The sequence below is a fragment of the Arachis duranensis genome, chromosome 1 (genome assembly GCF_000817695.3).
Source record: "Arachis duranensis cultivar V14167 chromosome 1, aradu.V14167.gnm2.J7QH, whole genome shotgun sequence".
Lineage (NCBI taxonomy): Eukaryota > Viridiplantae > Streptophyta > Magnoliopsida > Fabales > Fabaceae > Arachis > Arachis duranensis.
In genome coordinates this window covers 27,271,091-27,284,837 of record NC_029772.3, presented here as the reverse complement: position 1 = coordinate 27,284,837, position 13,747 = coordinate 27,271,091, and the positions used below count along the sequence as shown (strand labels likewise).

The 13,747-nt window shown below is 37.3% G+C and overlaps 1 non-coding gene across 1 annotated transcript; it reads right to left on the bottom strand.

The window, feature by feature from the left end:
• Positions 1–9,002: 9,002 nt before the first annotated feature.
• On the bottom strand, positions 9,003–9,109 carry LOC127742668 (small nucleolar RNA R71). Its single transcript, XR_008004027.1, has one exon. It is a non-coding gene; the product is annotated as a small nucleolar RNA R71 (small nucleolar RNA).
• Positions 9,110–13,747: the final 4,638 nt, after the last annotated feature.

Below are 13,747 nucleotides of genomic sequence, written 5' to 3'. Positions count from 1 at the left end.
TGATTGAAAGGGTAGGCTATTTGGGATAAGTGAGCTAATAACAAATGATGGCCTCAATCATATGCAAGCATGTAAATACACTAAACAATGGACATATAAAATGGAACAAACTATAGATTGCAATCATATAGAAGAAAACACACAAGAATAAAATATTATGGTTAAATAATGTAACCATGTAATTAAGCTCAATTCTCACAGGTTGTGTGTTCTTTGGCTCTAAACCATGTTCCAAATTACAATCTTCAAAACATATTTTAATTTAGATTAGTGAAATTTTCAAAATAGAGTCTTGAAAAGAAACTTATTATTACAGCAGAGCTCCTCACCCCCCAACGGTGGGGTTTAGAGACTCATGCCGTAGAAGATACAATATGAAACGTGTATTGTGTCATGAGGTACAGATACAATAGCAAAAAGTCCTATTTATGGTGAACTAGTAACCTAGGATTTACAAGAATGAGTAAATGACGTAAAAATCCACATCCGGGGTCCACTTGGTGTGTGATTAGGCTGAGTATTGAAGCTATCATATTTAGAGACTTTTCCTGGAGTTAAACGCCAGCTTTTGTGCCAGTTTGGGCGTTTAACTCCAACTTTTGTGCCAATTCCGGAGTTAAACGCCGGGAATTCTGAAGCTGATTTGAAACGCTGGTTTGGGCCATGAATTCTTGGGCAAAGTATGGACTATTATATATTGCTGGAAAGCCCAGGATGTCTACTTTCCAACGCAATTGCGATCGCACCAATTTGGCTTCTGTAGCTCCAGAAAATCCACTTCGAGTGCAGGGAGGTCAAAATCCAACAGCATCTGTAGTCCTTTTTAGCCTCTGAATCAGATTTTTGCTCAGGTCCCTCAATTTCAGCCAGAAAATACCTAAAATCACAGAAAAACACACAAACTCATAGTAAAGTCCAGAAAAGTGAATTTTAACTAAAAACTAATAAAAATATAATAAAAACTAATTAAAACATACTAAAAACATACTAAAAACAATGCCAAAAAGCATATAAATTATCCGCTCATCACCTGCCATAGAAGAAATCATTCACAATTGAAGAAGACAGTAATACCAGAATTAATCCAGAAGGACAAAGCATCTCCAAGCCTTAACCACCTTCTTATCATAGTTTACACGACTTCTGAGTTCTGATTACCTTTTTTTCTTTTTTCATTCTATGCAATTAAAAGTAACATACCAACATCTCCTACTCACCTAACTAGGATCTGCAAGATAACCATAGCTTGCTTTAAACCACAATCCTCGTGGGATCGACCCTAACTCACTCAGGTATTACTTGGACGACCCAGTGCACTTGCTAGTTCAGTTGTACAAAGCATGGAGATTTGCACACCATTTTCTAACCAAAAACTCCTGAAAACTCCAAAACACTATCACAACTACAAATATTTGACTATTTATTAAATTCTATTAAAAAACTTAATAAATTTGTTTAAATCCTAAGAAAATAAATGAAAAAGAACTAAAGAAATTGCTTAAGATAATGTGTCATCAATGGACGTAGCTGAAGATGACATAGAGCCACGTGGTGGCCTCCTTAGTAAGCTGGCTTCCCTCCTATCTAAGTCAAACCACGTTGGAGTTGTAAGGGCAATCGGAGTTTGCCTCACAAAGCTTCCAAAGAATAGCATTGCATGGCACCTTATCCAAAGGAAGGGTTATCAACTTAGCATACTCATCCTTTCCTCGTGAAGACCATGGAATATTGAGAATATTTTTTATGTTATCCCACTTCACGAGAATTACTTGACCTCAAAGAAACACTTGCCCTATTTCGTCCTCATTGAAATTGGCATAAAACTCTCTAACTAGGTGAGGGCAAACTCTCCCTCTGGGTCCTTGAGTCAGAAAGTTCCATCCTTATTTACCCATGGGACCATTGACATACTGATGGATGTTGTCATTCACTGCTAATGGTCCCTCAAAATAAAGATTCCTCTTGGAGTACAAGTTCAAAAAAAGGTCCTTCGCGTACTTGTTTTTTAAGCGGTTGGGGGCATTAGTGGGTTGCTCTTTGTCTGCATCATCCAAGGAGGCATTGATGCACCTTTCGGGTGTTTTCCCATTCATACTCTTGGAAGTTCACTAACGACTCATGTTGAAAGGAAAGTATGTGGAAGAAATATCTTAAATCATAATATCAAGAGACTTACAGCCTTATAAGCACAGTTCAAGACACCGGCAATGAGGAGCAAGTATATTCAAATGATAAATCAAATTTGCATAATCAAGGAGGTACAACTTAAGCTAAGATTATGGTCACTAGGATGAAGTGAATATATGAGTTTGTGACATTGAAGAATGATAGTGTGTGAATTCTAAGTTTGTGTGCAGTTTAGAACTCACACACTAGCATTTGAAAGGTCAATTCGACAAATATACAAAAGAAATATGCAATTCACACACTTTAGAGTGCCTAAGGTACTTTAAATAACACTTGCATAGTGAAATATTGAATGCACACACCAATCAATACAATAATTTCAATTTTGCACACAATACCTACTTAACATAGAATGGAGAAACATGGCTGCTATATAACCTAGTAAAGCAAAGAGAGAAGTTAAAATAAATTACATGGCAAGTATGGCTCAATATAATTAGAAAATTTTCAAGAGGATGTCAATAGGTGAGCGCACAATCCAACTTCACAATTCCAATTCAATATGCCTAGATCAAGAGAATAACCTAAGTTATGAAGTACAAACATTCAAATAATTTATGTTCGAGCATGTCCTTAACGCATAGGTGCATAAACTTGGTGATAAAAATAATAGTAAAAAACAAACAAGCATCACCAAGCATCAAATGCATCATTAATAAGCCACTCCTTCCGATTCAATGAACTCATCCTCCTCTTGTTACAATTCACTCATCAACTCCTCTTCTTTTACTTGAGGTTCCATGCTTTCTTCGACGCCCCTCTCTTGGTCGACTCTATTTTCACACATACATCCAATTGTCATACAAGAGTAGAGAGTTTACAGAGTGGATGTATTTTGGGGGAGGCATGAAAGGAGTAGGGCCACGGTTAGCCAACTTATCTGGCAGCGGAGAAAGGTAATAGTATTGAAATGCATTCATTTCCTATGCATTGACTCGATTTATGATACTATCGGAGTGAAACAAGTAGATCTAAAGAAATGGAAACAGCAACCCTAGTTGCTATCTCTATATCTGGTTTACTTGTAAGTTTTACTGGGTATGCTTTATATACTGCTTTTGGGCAACCCTCTCAACAACTAAGAGATCCATTCGAAGAACACGGAGACTAGTTGAAGTAATGAGCTCCCAATATTGGTAGGTAGAATTGTAACAATCGAGTCCATCAATTTCTTGAGGTGGTTCAGTTGTTCATCTCCCCGTTTTATGATAGCTTGAAGCTCTTTTTATTCTTGGATCAATAGTTAAAAAGCTTCTTCTATTAAGGGTTTTGGTGAAAAAAAAGGTTGGTCATATTGGAGAAATTCATGGTGCATAGGAGGTGGTTTATAAGGATTATGGGAGTGATGATGTTAGAATGGTTATGGTGCAAAGGGTGGTAGGCTCATAAGGGTGGTGATGGTAAAGTGGATATGGATTTGGATCCCATGGAGGTAATTGGTGGTGGTACGATGGATTTTAAGAGTATTGTTGTTGAAGAAAATGTTGAGGGTGAAAGTCATATGAATATGGTAGATGAGGTTTATAATCTAATGCTTAGACATCTTTAGTTATTTTTAGGTTTATTTTTAATTTATTTTCTTAGATTTGAATTAAAGTTCTTATGATTTTAGTAAAGTATTTATGACTAATCATATGTTTAGAGTTGTTTTAGAATGATTGTATTTTCAAGCCATGTTTAAGGCAAATCAGGATGAAATTTATAAGAAAATACAAGTGCACATCTAAGGATGGCACCACGCTTGAAGAGACCAAGCCCAATTCCAAGAATAGGCGCCCAGTGCCCCTGTACCGGCACCCAGTGCCCAAAATGGGTGCCCAACTCCTGCACTCCAACCCTAGTGCCTTCGTGCCTGGGAGAAGCCAAATTGGGCTGGCGCCCAACTTCAAGAAGTGGCACCCAGCACCACCAACCCCAAATGTGCTGCGCACCCAGCACCTAATCCCGGAGCCCAGCTCTGAATAAAATTTCAACTCTCAGTGGCCCAGAATTGTTCAAAGCCCAGCGCCAATCCATGGAGCCCAACGCCAAGATTATAATCCACTCCCAGGAAGCTCTAAAATCAACCCTAGATTCAAGATTTAATTAATTAGTTAGCATCAACTTCTCTTAGAAAGATAAGATTTGGTTGTTAGTATTTAGTTTAGATTAGATTTTAATTATTGTTTTGAATTTGAATAAGTTGTTATCTTACTCTTCGAAGATAGGAATATAAGATTAGTTTTTGAATTTCAATTAGTTAGGAAGTTAGAATATAAATAAGTGAACATGGTTCACAGAGATTATCTTGGAATCTATTGATCAAGAAACTCTTTAGTTTTAGGTTGTTTTCTTTAATACCATGAGTAATTAAACCTCCTCTTGTTAAAGGTTAGGAGCTTTGTTTGATTTTATGGATTAGTAATGCAAGTGTTTTCTTTATTTTGATTCATGCTTTTCTACTTTTTCAAGATTGAGACTCCTTCTTCATCTTAAATGGTTAGAAGTATTAGAAAATATTTTAATTTTGTCTTAGATTCTATTATTACTTTAAAAAATATAATATTGGAATTAGCTTGAAACTCTTTCTCATGATTTTCAACTTGACTAGGAATAGTATTTTGAAAGTTGTGAGGTTTTAAATTGCTTAACCTCTTCTCTTAATTAGTTGACCAAGGTATTGGCGATTAAATAAGTTAAGAGAAATTAGATTACCAAGGAATTGGAATTTAATTATAAATGATTTTCTATGAAAAGATTTTTGCCTGAGTCAAAGTAGAAAAACACAAGTATTGCTTTTTCTAAGAAGTAAACACATACGAAGCCTTTAACATCTGATGAGCGGATAATTTATACGCTTTTTGGCATTATTTTTAGGTAGTTTTTAGTATGATTTAGTTAGTTTTTAGTATATAATTATTAGTTTTTATGAAAAAATCATATTTCTGGACTTTACTATGAGTTTGTGTGTTTTGCTGTGATTTCAGGTATTTTTTGGCTGAAATTGAGGGACCTGAGTAAAAATCTGATTCAGAGGCTGAAAAAGGACTGCAGATGCTGTTGGATTCTGACCTCCCTGCACTCGAAATGGATTTTCTGAGGCTACAAAAGCCCAATTGGCGGGCTCTCAATTGCGTTGGAAAGTAGACATCTTGGGCTTTCCAGAAATATATAATAGTCCATTCTTTGTCCGAGTTTTGATAACGCAAACTGGCATTTTAATGCCAACTTTCTACCATTTTCTGGCGTTAAACGCCAGAACTGGCATAAAAGCTAGAGTTAAACGCCCAAACTGGCACCAGAGCTGGCGTTTAACTCCAAGAAAAGCCTCTGCACGTGAAAGCTTCAATGCTCAGCCCAAGCACACACCAAGTGGGCCCCGGAAGTGGATTTCTACATCATTTACTTATTTCTGTAAACCCTAGGTTACTAGTTCATTATAAATAGGACCTTTTACTATTGTATTTTCATATCAGGAGATCTTTAGATCATTTTGGAGACTATCTTTGTATCACTGTTTATCTCTTGATCATGTTTAGGGGGTTGGCCATTTAGCCATGCCTGGACCTTCATCACTTATGTATTTTCAACGGTGGAGTTTCTACACCTCATAGATTAAGATGTGGAGCTCTGCTGTTCCTCATGAATTAATACAATTACTACTATTTTCTATTCAATTCAAGCTTATTCTTGTTCTAAGATATTCATTCGCACTTCAACATGATGAATGTGATGATCAAGTGACACTCATCACCATTCTGACTTATGAACGCGTGCTTGACAACGACTTCCGTTCTACCTGAAAACAAGCTTGAATGTATATCTCTTGGCCTCCTGGTCCCCGACGTATGGTTGCCTCTCCTGACAACAGAGCCTTCCATTCCGTGAGATCAGAGTATTCATGGTATAAGCTAGAATCAATTGGCAGCATTCTTGAGATCCGGAAAGTCTAAACCTTGTCTGTGCTATTCTGAGTAGGATCTAGGATGGGATGACTGTGACGAGGTTCAAACTCACGAGTGCTGGGCGCAGTGACAGTGCGCAAAAGGATCATTAGATCTTATTCCAACACAAGTGAGAATCGATAGATGATTAGCCCTACGTAACCCGTAGCCGGACCATTTTCACTAAGAGGACAGACAGTAGCCATTGACAACGGTGATCCCCCAACATACAGCTTGCCATGGAAAGGAGTACACATGACTGGATGAAAGCAGTAGGAAAGCAGGGATTCAAAAGGAACAAAGAATCTCCATATGCTTATCTAAAATTCCTACCAATGAATTACATAAGTATCTCTATCCTATTTTATATTTTATTTTTCTTTTAATTATCAAAATTCCATAACCATTTAAATCTGCCTGACTGAGATTTAAAAGATGACCATAGCTTGCTTCAAGCCGACAATCTCTGTGGGATCGACCTTTACTCATGTAAGGTATTACTTGGACGACCCAGTTCACTTGCTGGTCAGCTGCACGGAGTTGTGAAGAAAGTGTGTGAATCACAATTTCGTGTACCAAGTTTTTGGCGTCGTTGCTGGGGATTGTTCGAGTTTGGACAACTGACGGTTCATCTTGTTGCTCAGATTACGTAATTTTCTTTTTTTTTATTTTGTTCTTTAAAATTTTTAAGAATGAATTCTAGAGTTTCAGATGATGCTTTTATCATCACAGGAGGTAGTTGATTCCCATTAATTTGGCTGTTGTATGTAATGTCCTGCTAAAGCTTGGCTAGCCATGTCTAATCTTTTTAGACTGAAGCTTTAGACTAACATTGCATGATTCCTGGAATTGTTATTAAAAAATTTTGAGTTTCTTATTTTCTTTTTCAAAATAATTTTTGAAAAAAATATAAAAAAATTATAAAATCATAAAATCAAAAATAATTTGTGTTTCTTGTTTGAGTCTAGTGTCAAATTTCAAGTTTGGTGTCAATTGCATGTTTCTATTTTTCTTGTATTTTTCGAAAATATATGCATTGTGTTCTTCATTGATCTTCAAGTTGTTCTTGATGATTTTCTTTGTCTGATCTTTAAATTCTCTTGTTTTGTGTCTTTTGTTGTTTCTCATGTGCATTCTCAAATTGTTAGTGTCTCTAGTATGAAAACTTCTAAGTTTGGTGTCTTACATGTCTTTCTTTTCTTAAAAATTTTCAAAAATGTGTTCTTGATGTTCATCATGACCTTCAAAGTGTTCTTGGTATTCATCTTGACATTCAAAGTGTTCTTGCATGCTTTCCTTGTTTTGATCTTAGTTTTTCATGTTTAATTTCATTCTGTTGTTTTTCTCTCTCATCATTAAAAATTCAAAAAAATTCAAAATTTTGTCTTTTCAAGTCAATAATACAGAGAATTGAAGATTTAGAACATACAGCAGAGGAATCACAGAGAAAAAGCTGGGCATTCAAAATGCCCAGTAAAGAAGGATTTCTATCGTTTAAACGCCAGCCAGGGTACCTGGCTGGGCGTTTAACGCCCAAGGTGGTAGCAAAGTCGGCATTAAACGCCAGAATGGATACCATTCTGGGCGTTTAAGGCCAGGATAGCACCAGGGAGGTAATTTTGTTTTCAATTCAAATCTTTTTCAAAATTTTCAAGTTTTAAAACTAATTTTTCAAAATCCTATCTTTTTTATATCCTCTCTTATCAATCATATCTTTTTCAAAAACAAATCTTTTTTATTTTTCTTTTAATATTTTCAAAAATCCTTGCTAACAATTAATGTTGTGATTCAAAAATTTCAAGTTTGTTACTTTCTTGTTAATAAAGGTTCAATATTTGAATTTTAGAATCATGTCTTTTAATTTCTTGTTAGTCAAGTCATTAATTTTAAAAATCAAATCTTTTTTTAATTGTTTTCAATCATTTCTTTTTAAATCATATCTTTTTCAAATCACATCTTTTTAAATTCTAATTTCAAAATCTCTTTCTAACTTCTTATCTTTTCAAAATTTATTATTTCTTATCTTTTTTAAAACCAACTAACTACTTTTCTCACTTTTAATTTTCGAAAATCACTAACATCTCTCTTCAAAATTCTTTTTAATTAACTAATTATTTTAAACTATAATTTTATTTTATTTAAAAATTTTCGAAAATTCTCTCTCTCCCATCTCTTTCTATTTGATCACTAACACTTATCCTCCTTTAATAATTCGGACCCCGTCCCTCTCTATAAGTTTGAATTCTTCTCTCTACCTCATCCTTCTATTCTTCTTTTCCTCAGACACATCAAGGAATCTCTATACTGTAACATAGAGGATTCTATACTTTCTTGTTCTCTTCTCTTTCATATGAGCAGGAACAAGGACAAAGGCATTCTTGTTGAAGTTGATCCTGAACCTGAAAGGACCTTGAAGAGGAAGCTAAGAGCAGCTAAAGCACAACACTCTGAAGAGGACCTGGCAGAAAATTTCGAAAAGGACGCAGACAAAACAGCGATGGCCAAACCCAACAACAACAATGCAAGGAAGGTACTTGGTGACTTTACTGCACCAACTCTCGACTTCTATGGGAGAAGCATCTCTATTCCTACCATTGGAGCAAACAACTTTGAGCTTAAGCCTCAATTAGTTTTTGTGATGCAACAGAATTCCAAGTTTCATGGACTTCCATTGGAAGATCCTCATCAGTTCTTGGCTAAATTTTTGCAAATCTGTGACACTGTTAAGACCAATGGAGTTGATCCCGAGGTCTACAGACTTATGTCTTTTCCTTTTGCTGTAAGAGACAGAGCTAGTATATAGTTAAACTCACAACCTAGAGACAGCCTGAACTCTTGGAAAAAGCTGGTCAATGCCTTCTTAGCTAAATTTTTCCACCTAAAAAGATGAGTAAGCTTAGAGTGGAAGTTCAAACCTTCAAACAGAAGGAAGGTGAATCCCTCTATGAAGCTTGGGAAAGATACAAGCAATTGATCAGAAGGTGTCCTTCTGACAGGCTTTCCGAATGGAGCATCATAGGTATTTTCTATGATGGTTATTCTGCAGGCGAATCTATTCATCTGAAGAAAACGCCTGCAGAAGCCTAGGAACTCATTGAAATGGTTGCAAATAACCAGTTCATGTACACTTTTGAAAGAAATCCTGTGAACAATGGGACAACTCAGAAGAAAGGAGTTCTTGAGATTGATACTCTGAATACCATATTGGCTCAGAACAAATTATTGACTCAGCAAGTCTATGATTTCTCAGTATCTGACTGGATTGCAAGCTGCATCCAGCAGTAATAAAGAAGCATCTTCTGAAGAAGAAGCTTATGATCCTGAGAACCCTGCAATGGAAGAGGTGAATTACATGGGAGAACCCTATGGAAACACCTATAATTCTTCATGGAGAAATCATCCAAATCTCTCATGGAAGGACCAACAGAAGCCTCAACAAGGCTTCAAAACAACAATAATGGTGGAAGAAATAGGTTTACAAATAGCAAGCCTTTTCCATCATCTTCTCAACAACAGACAGAGAACTCTGAGTAGAGTCATTCTGGCTTAGCAACCAAAGTCTCTGATCTATCTAAGACCACACTAAGTTTCATGAATAAAACAAGATCCTCCATTAGAAATTTGGAGGCACAAGTGGGTCAGCTAAGTAAAAAGGTTACTGAAACTCCTCCTAGCACTCTCCCAAGCAATACAGAAAAAAATCCCAAGAGAGAGTGCAAGGCCATAACCATGACCAACATGGCCGAACCTGGAGAGAGTGAGGAGGACATGATTCCCATTGAGAAAAACCTCATGGGATATCCTCTGAATGAAAAGAAGTTCCCCTTTGAGGAACCAAGGGAATCTGAGGCTCATACAGAGACCATAGAGATTCTATTGAACCTACTTCTGCCATTCATGAACTCTGATGAGTATTCTTCCTCTGAAGAGGATGAAGATATTACTGAAGAGCAAGTTGCTAAGTACCTTGGAGCAATCATAAAGCTGAATGCCAAGTTATTTGGTAATGAGACTTGGGAGGATGAACTCCCTTGCTCACTAATGAACTGAATGACTTGATTAGGCAGACATTTCCTCAGAAGAAACCGGATCCCAAAAATTCTTAATACCCTGTACCATAGGCACCATGACCTTTGAGAAGGCTCTGAGTGACCTGGGGTCAGGCATAAATCTCATGCCACTCTCTGTAATGGAGAAACTGAGAATCTTTGAGGTATAAGCTGCAAGAATCTCACTAAAGATGGCAGACAAATCCATTAAACAGTCTTATGGACTTGTAGAGGATGTTTTAGTGAAGGTTGAGGGCCTTTACATCCCTGCTGACTTCATAATCCTGGACACTAGGAAGAATAAGGATGAATCCATCATCCTTGGCAGACCCTTCCTAGCCACAGCAAAAACTGTGATTGATGTTGATAGAGGAGAGTTGGTCCTTCAAGTGAATGAGGACTACCTTGTGTTTAAGGCTCAAGGATCTCCTTCTGTACACATGGGGAGGAAGCATGAAAAGCTTCTCTCAATACAGAGTCAACCAAAGCCCTCACATTCAAACTCTAAGTTTGGTGTTGGGGGACCCCAACCATGCTCTGAATATCTGTGAAGCTCCATGAGAGCTCGCTGTCAAGCTATTGACATTAAAGAAGCGCTAATTGGGAGGTGGTGCACGAAATTCTGATCATCAATGGCGCCATCAACATGGTACGCTCAATTGCAATCTCAACTCTTTATCACAACTTCGCACAACTAACCAGCAAGTGCACTGGGTCGTCCAAGTAATAAACCTTACGCGAGTAAGGGTCGATCCCACGAAGATTGTTGGTATGAAGCAAGCTATGGTCATCTTGTAAATCTTAGTCAGGCGGATTCAAATGGTTATGGAGGATTGATAATTAAAATATGAATAAAACATAAAATAAAGATAGAGATACTTATGTAATTCATTGGTGAGAATTTCAGATAAGCGTATGGAGATGCTTTGTCCCTTCCGTCTCTCTGCTTTCCTACTGTCTTCATCCAATCCTTCTTACTCCTTTCCATGGCAAGCTGTATGTTGGGCATCACCATTGTCAATGGCTACAATCCCGTCCTCTCAGTGAAAATGTTCAACGCGCTTTGTCACAGCACGGCTATTCATCTGTCGGTTCTCGATCATGTCGGAATAGAATCCAGTGATTCTTTTGCGTCTGTCACTAACGCCCCACAATCGCGAGTTTGAAGCTCGTCACAGTCATTCAATCCCTGAATCCAACTCAGAATACCACAGACAAGGTTTAGACCTTCCGGATTCTCAAGAATGGCCGCCAATGAATTCTAACTTATACCACGAAGATTCTGATTAAGGAATCCAAGAGATAAACATTCAAGCCTTGTTGCATGTAGAACGGAAGTGGTTGTCAGGCACGCGTTCATAAGTGAGAATGATGATGAGCGTCACATAATCATCACATTCATCATGTTCTTCGGTGCGAATGAATATCTTAGAACAAGAATAAGCTGAATTGAATGGAAGAACAATAGTAATTGCATTAATACTCGAGGTACAGCAGAGCTCCACACCTTAATCTATGGTGTGTAGAAACTCTACCGTTGAAAATACATAAGAACAAGGTCTAGACATGGCCGAGAGGCCAGCCCCCATGATCTAAGAACTAGACATCCAAAGATGAAAATACAATAGCAAAAGGTCCTATTTATAGAGAACTAGTAGCTTAGGGTTTACAAAAATGAGTAAATGACGTAAAAATCCACTTCCGGGACCACTGGGTGTGTGCTTGGGCTGAGCATTAAAGCTTTCATGTGTAGAGACTTTTCTTGGAGTTAAACGCCAGCTTTTGTGCCAGTTTGGGCATTTAACTCCCACTTTTGTGCCAGTTCCGGCGTTTAACGCTGGAAATTCTGAAGCTGACTTGGAACTCTTGTTTGAGCCATCAAATCTCGGGCAAAGTATGGACTAATATTTTTCTGGAAAGCCCTGGATGTCTACTTTCCAAGGCAATTGAGAGCGCGCCAATTGGGCTTCTGTAGCTCCAGAAAATCCACTTCGAGTGCAAGGAGGTCAGAATCCAACAGCATCTGAATCAAATTTTTGCTCAGGTCCCTCAATTTCAGCCAGAAAATACCTGAAATCACAGAAAAATACACAAACTCATAGTAAAGTCCAGAAAAGTGAATTTTTAAATAAAAACTAATAAAAATATAATAAAAACTAACTAAAACATAATAAAAATATACTAAAAACAATGCCAAAAGGCGTATAAATTATCCGCTCATCACAACACCAAACTTAAATTTTTGCTTGTCCCCAAGCAACTAAAAATCAAATAGGATAAAAAGAAGAGAATATACAATGAATTCCAAAAACATCTATGAAGATCAGTATTAATTAGATGAGCGGGACTTTTAGCTTTTTGCCTCTGAACAGTTTTGGCATCTCACTTTATCCTTTGAAGTTCAGAATGATTGGCTTCTATAGGAACTCAAAATTCTTATAGTGTTATTGACTCTCCTAGTTTAGTATGTTAATTCTTGAACACAGCTACTTTATGAGTCTTGGCCGTGGCCCAAAGCACCTTGTTTTCAAGTATTACCACCGGATACATCCATGCCACAAACATATAACTGGGTGAACCTTTTCAGATTGTGACTCAGCTTTGCTAGAGCCCCTAATTAGAGGTGTCCAGGGTTCTTAAGCACACTCTTTTTGCTTTGGATCATGACTTTAACCGCTCAGTCTCAAGTTCTCACTTGACACCTTCACACCACAAGCACATGGTTAGGGACATCTTGGTTTAGCCGCTTAGGCCAGGATGTTATTCCTGTAGGCCCTCCTATCCACTGATGCTCAAAGCCTTGGATCCTTTTTTTTATCATTGCCTTTTGGTTTAAAGGGCTATTGGCTTTTTCTGCTTGCTCTTTTTTTTTGAATTCACTGCTTTTTCTTGCTTCAAGAATCATTTTTATGATTTTTCAGATCCTCATTAACATGTCTCCTTTTTCATCATTCTTTCAAGAGCCAACAATTTTAACATTCATGAACAACAAATTCAAAAGAAATATGCACTGTTCAAGCATACATTCAGAAATCAAAAGTATTGCCACTACATCAATATAATTAAGAACATTTTTCACTTAAGAAAGGTGATGGATTCATAGGACATTCATAACTTTAAGGCATAGACACTAAGACACTAATGATCATAAGACACAAACATAAATAAAACATAAAGCATAATTTTCGAAAAACAGAAAAATAAAGAACAAGGAGATTAAAGAGCGGGTCCACCTTAGTGATGGCGGCTTGTTCTTCCTCTTGAAGATCTTATGGAGTGCTTGATCTCCTCAATGTCTCTTCCTTGTCTTTGTTGCTCCTCTCTCATGATTCTTTGATCTTCTCTAATTTTATGGAGGAGGATGGAATGTTCCTGGTGCTCCACCCTTAGTTGTCCCATGTTGGAACTCAATTCTCCTAGGGAGGTGTTGATTTGCTCCCAATAGTTTTGTGGAGAAAAGTACATCCCTTGAGGCATCTCAGGGATTTCATGATGAGAAATTTCCTCATGTTCATGTCTATGAGTGGGATCTCCTGTTTGCATTGAGCTCCTTCCACACAGATATCCATGAGGACTTGGTCCAACCTT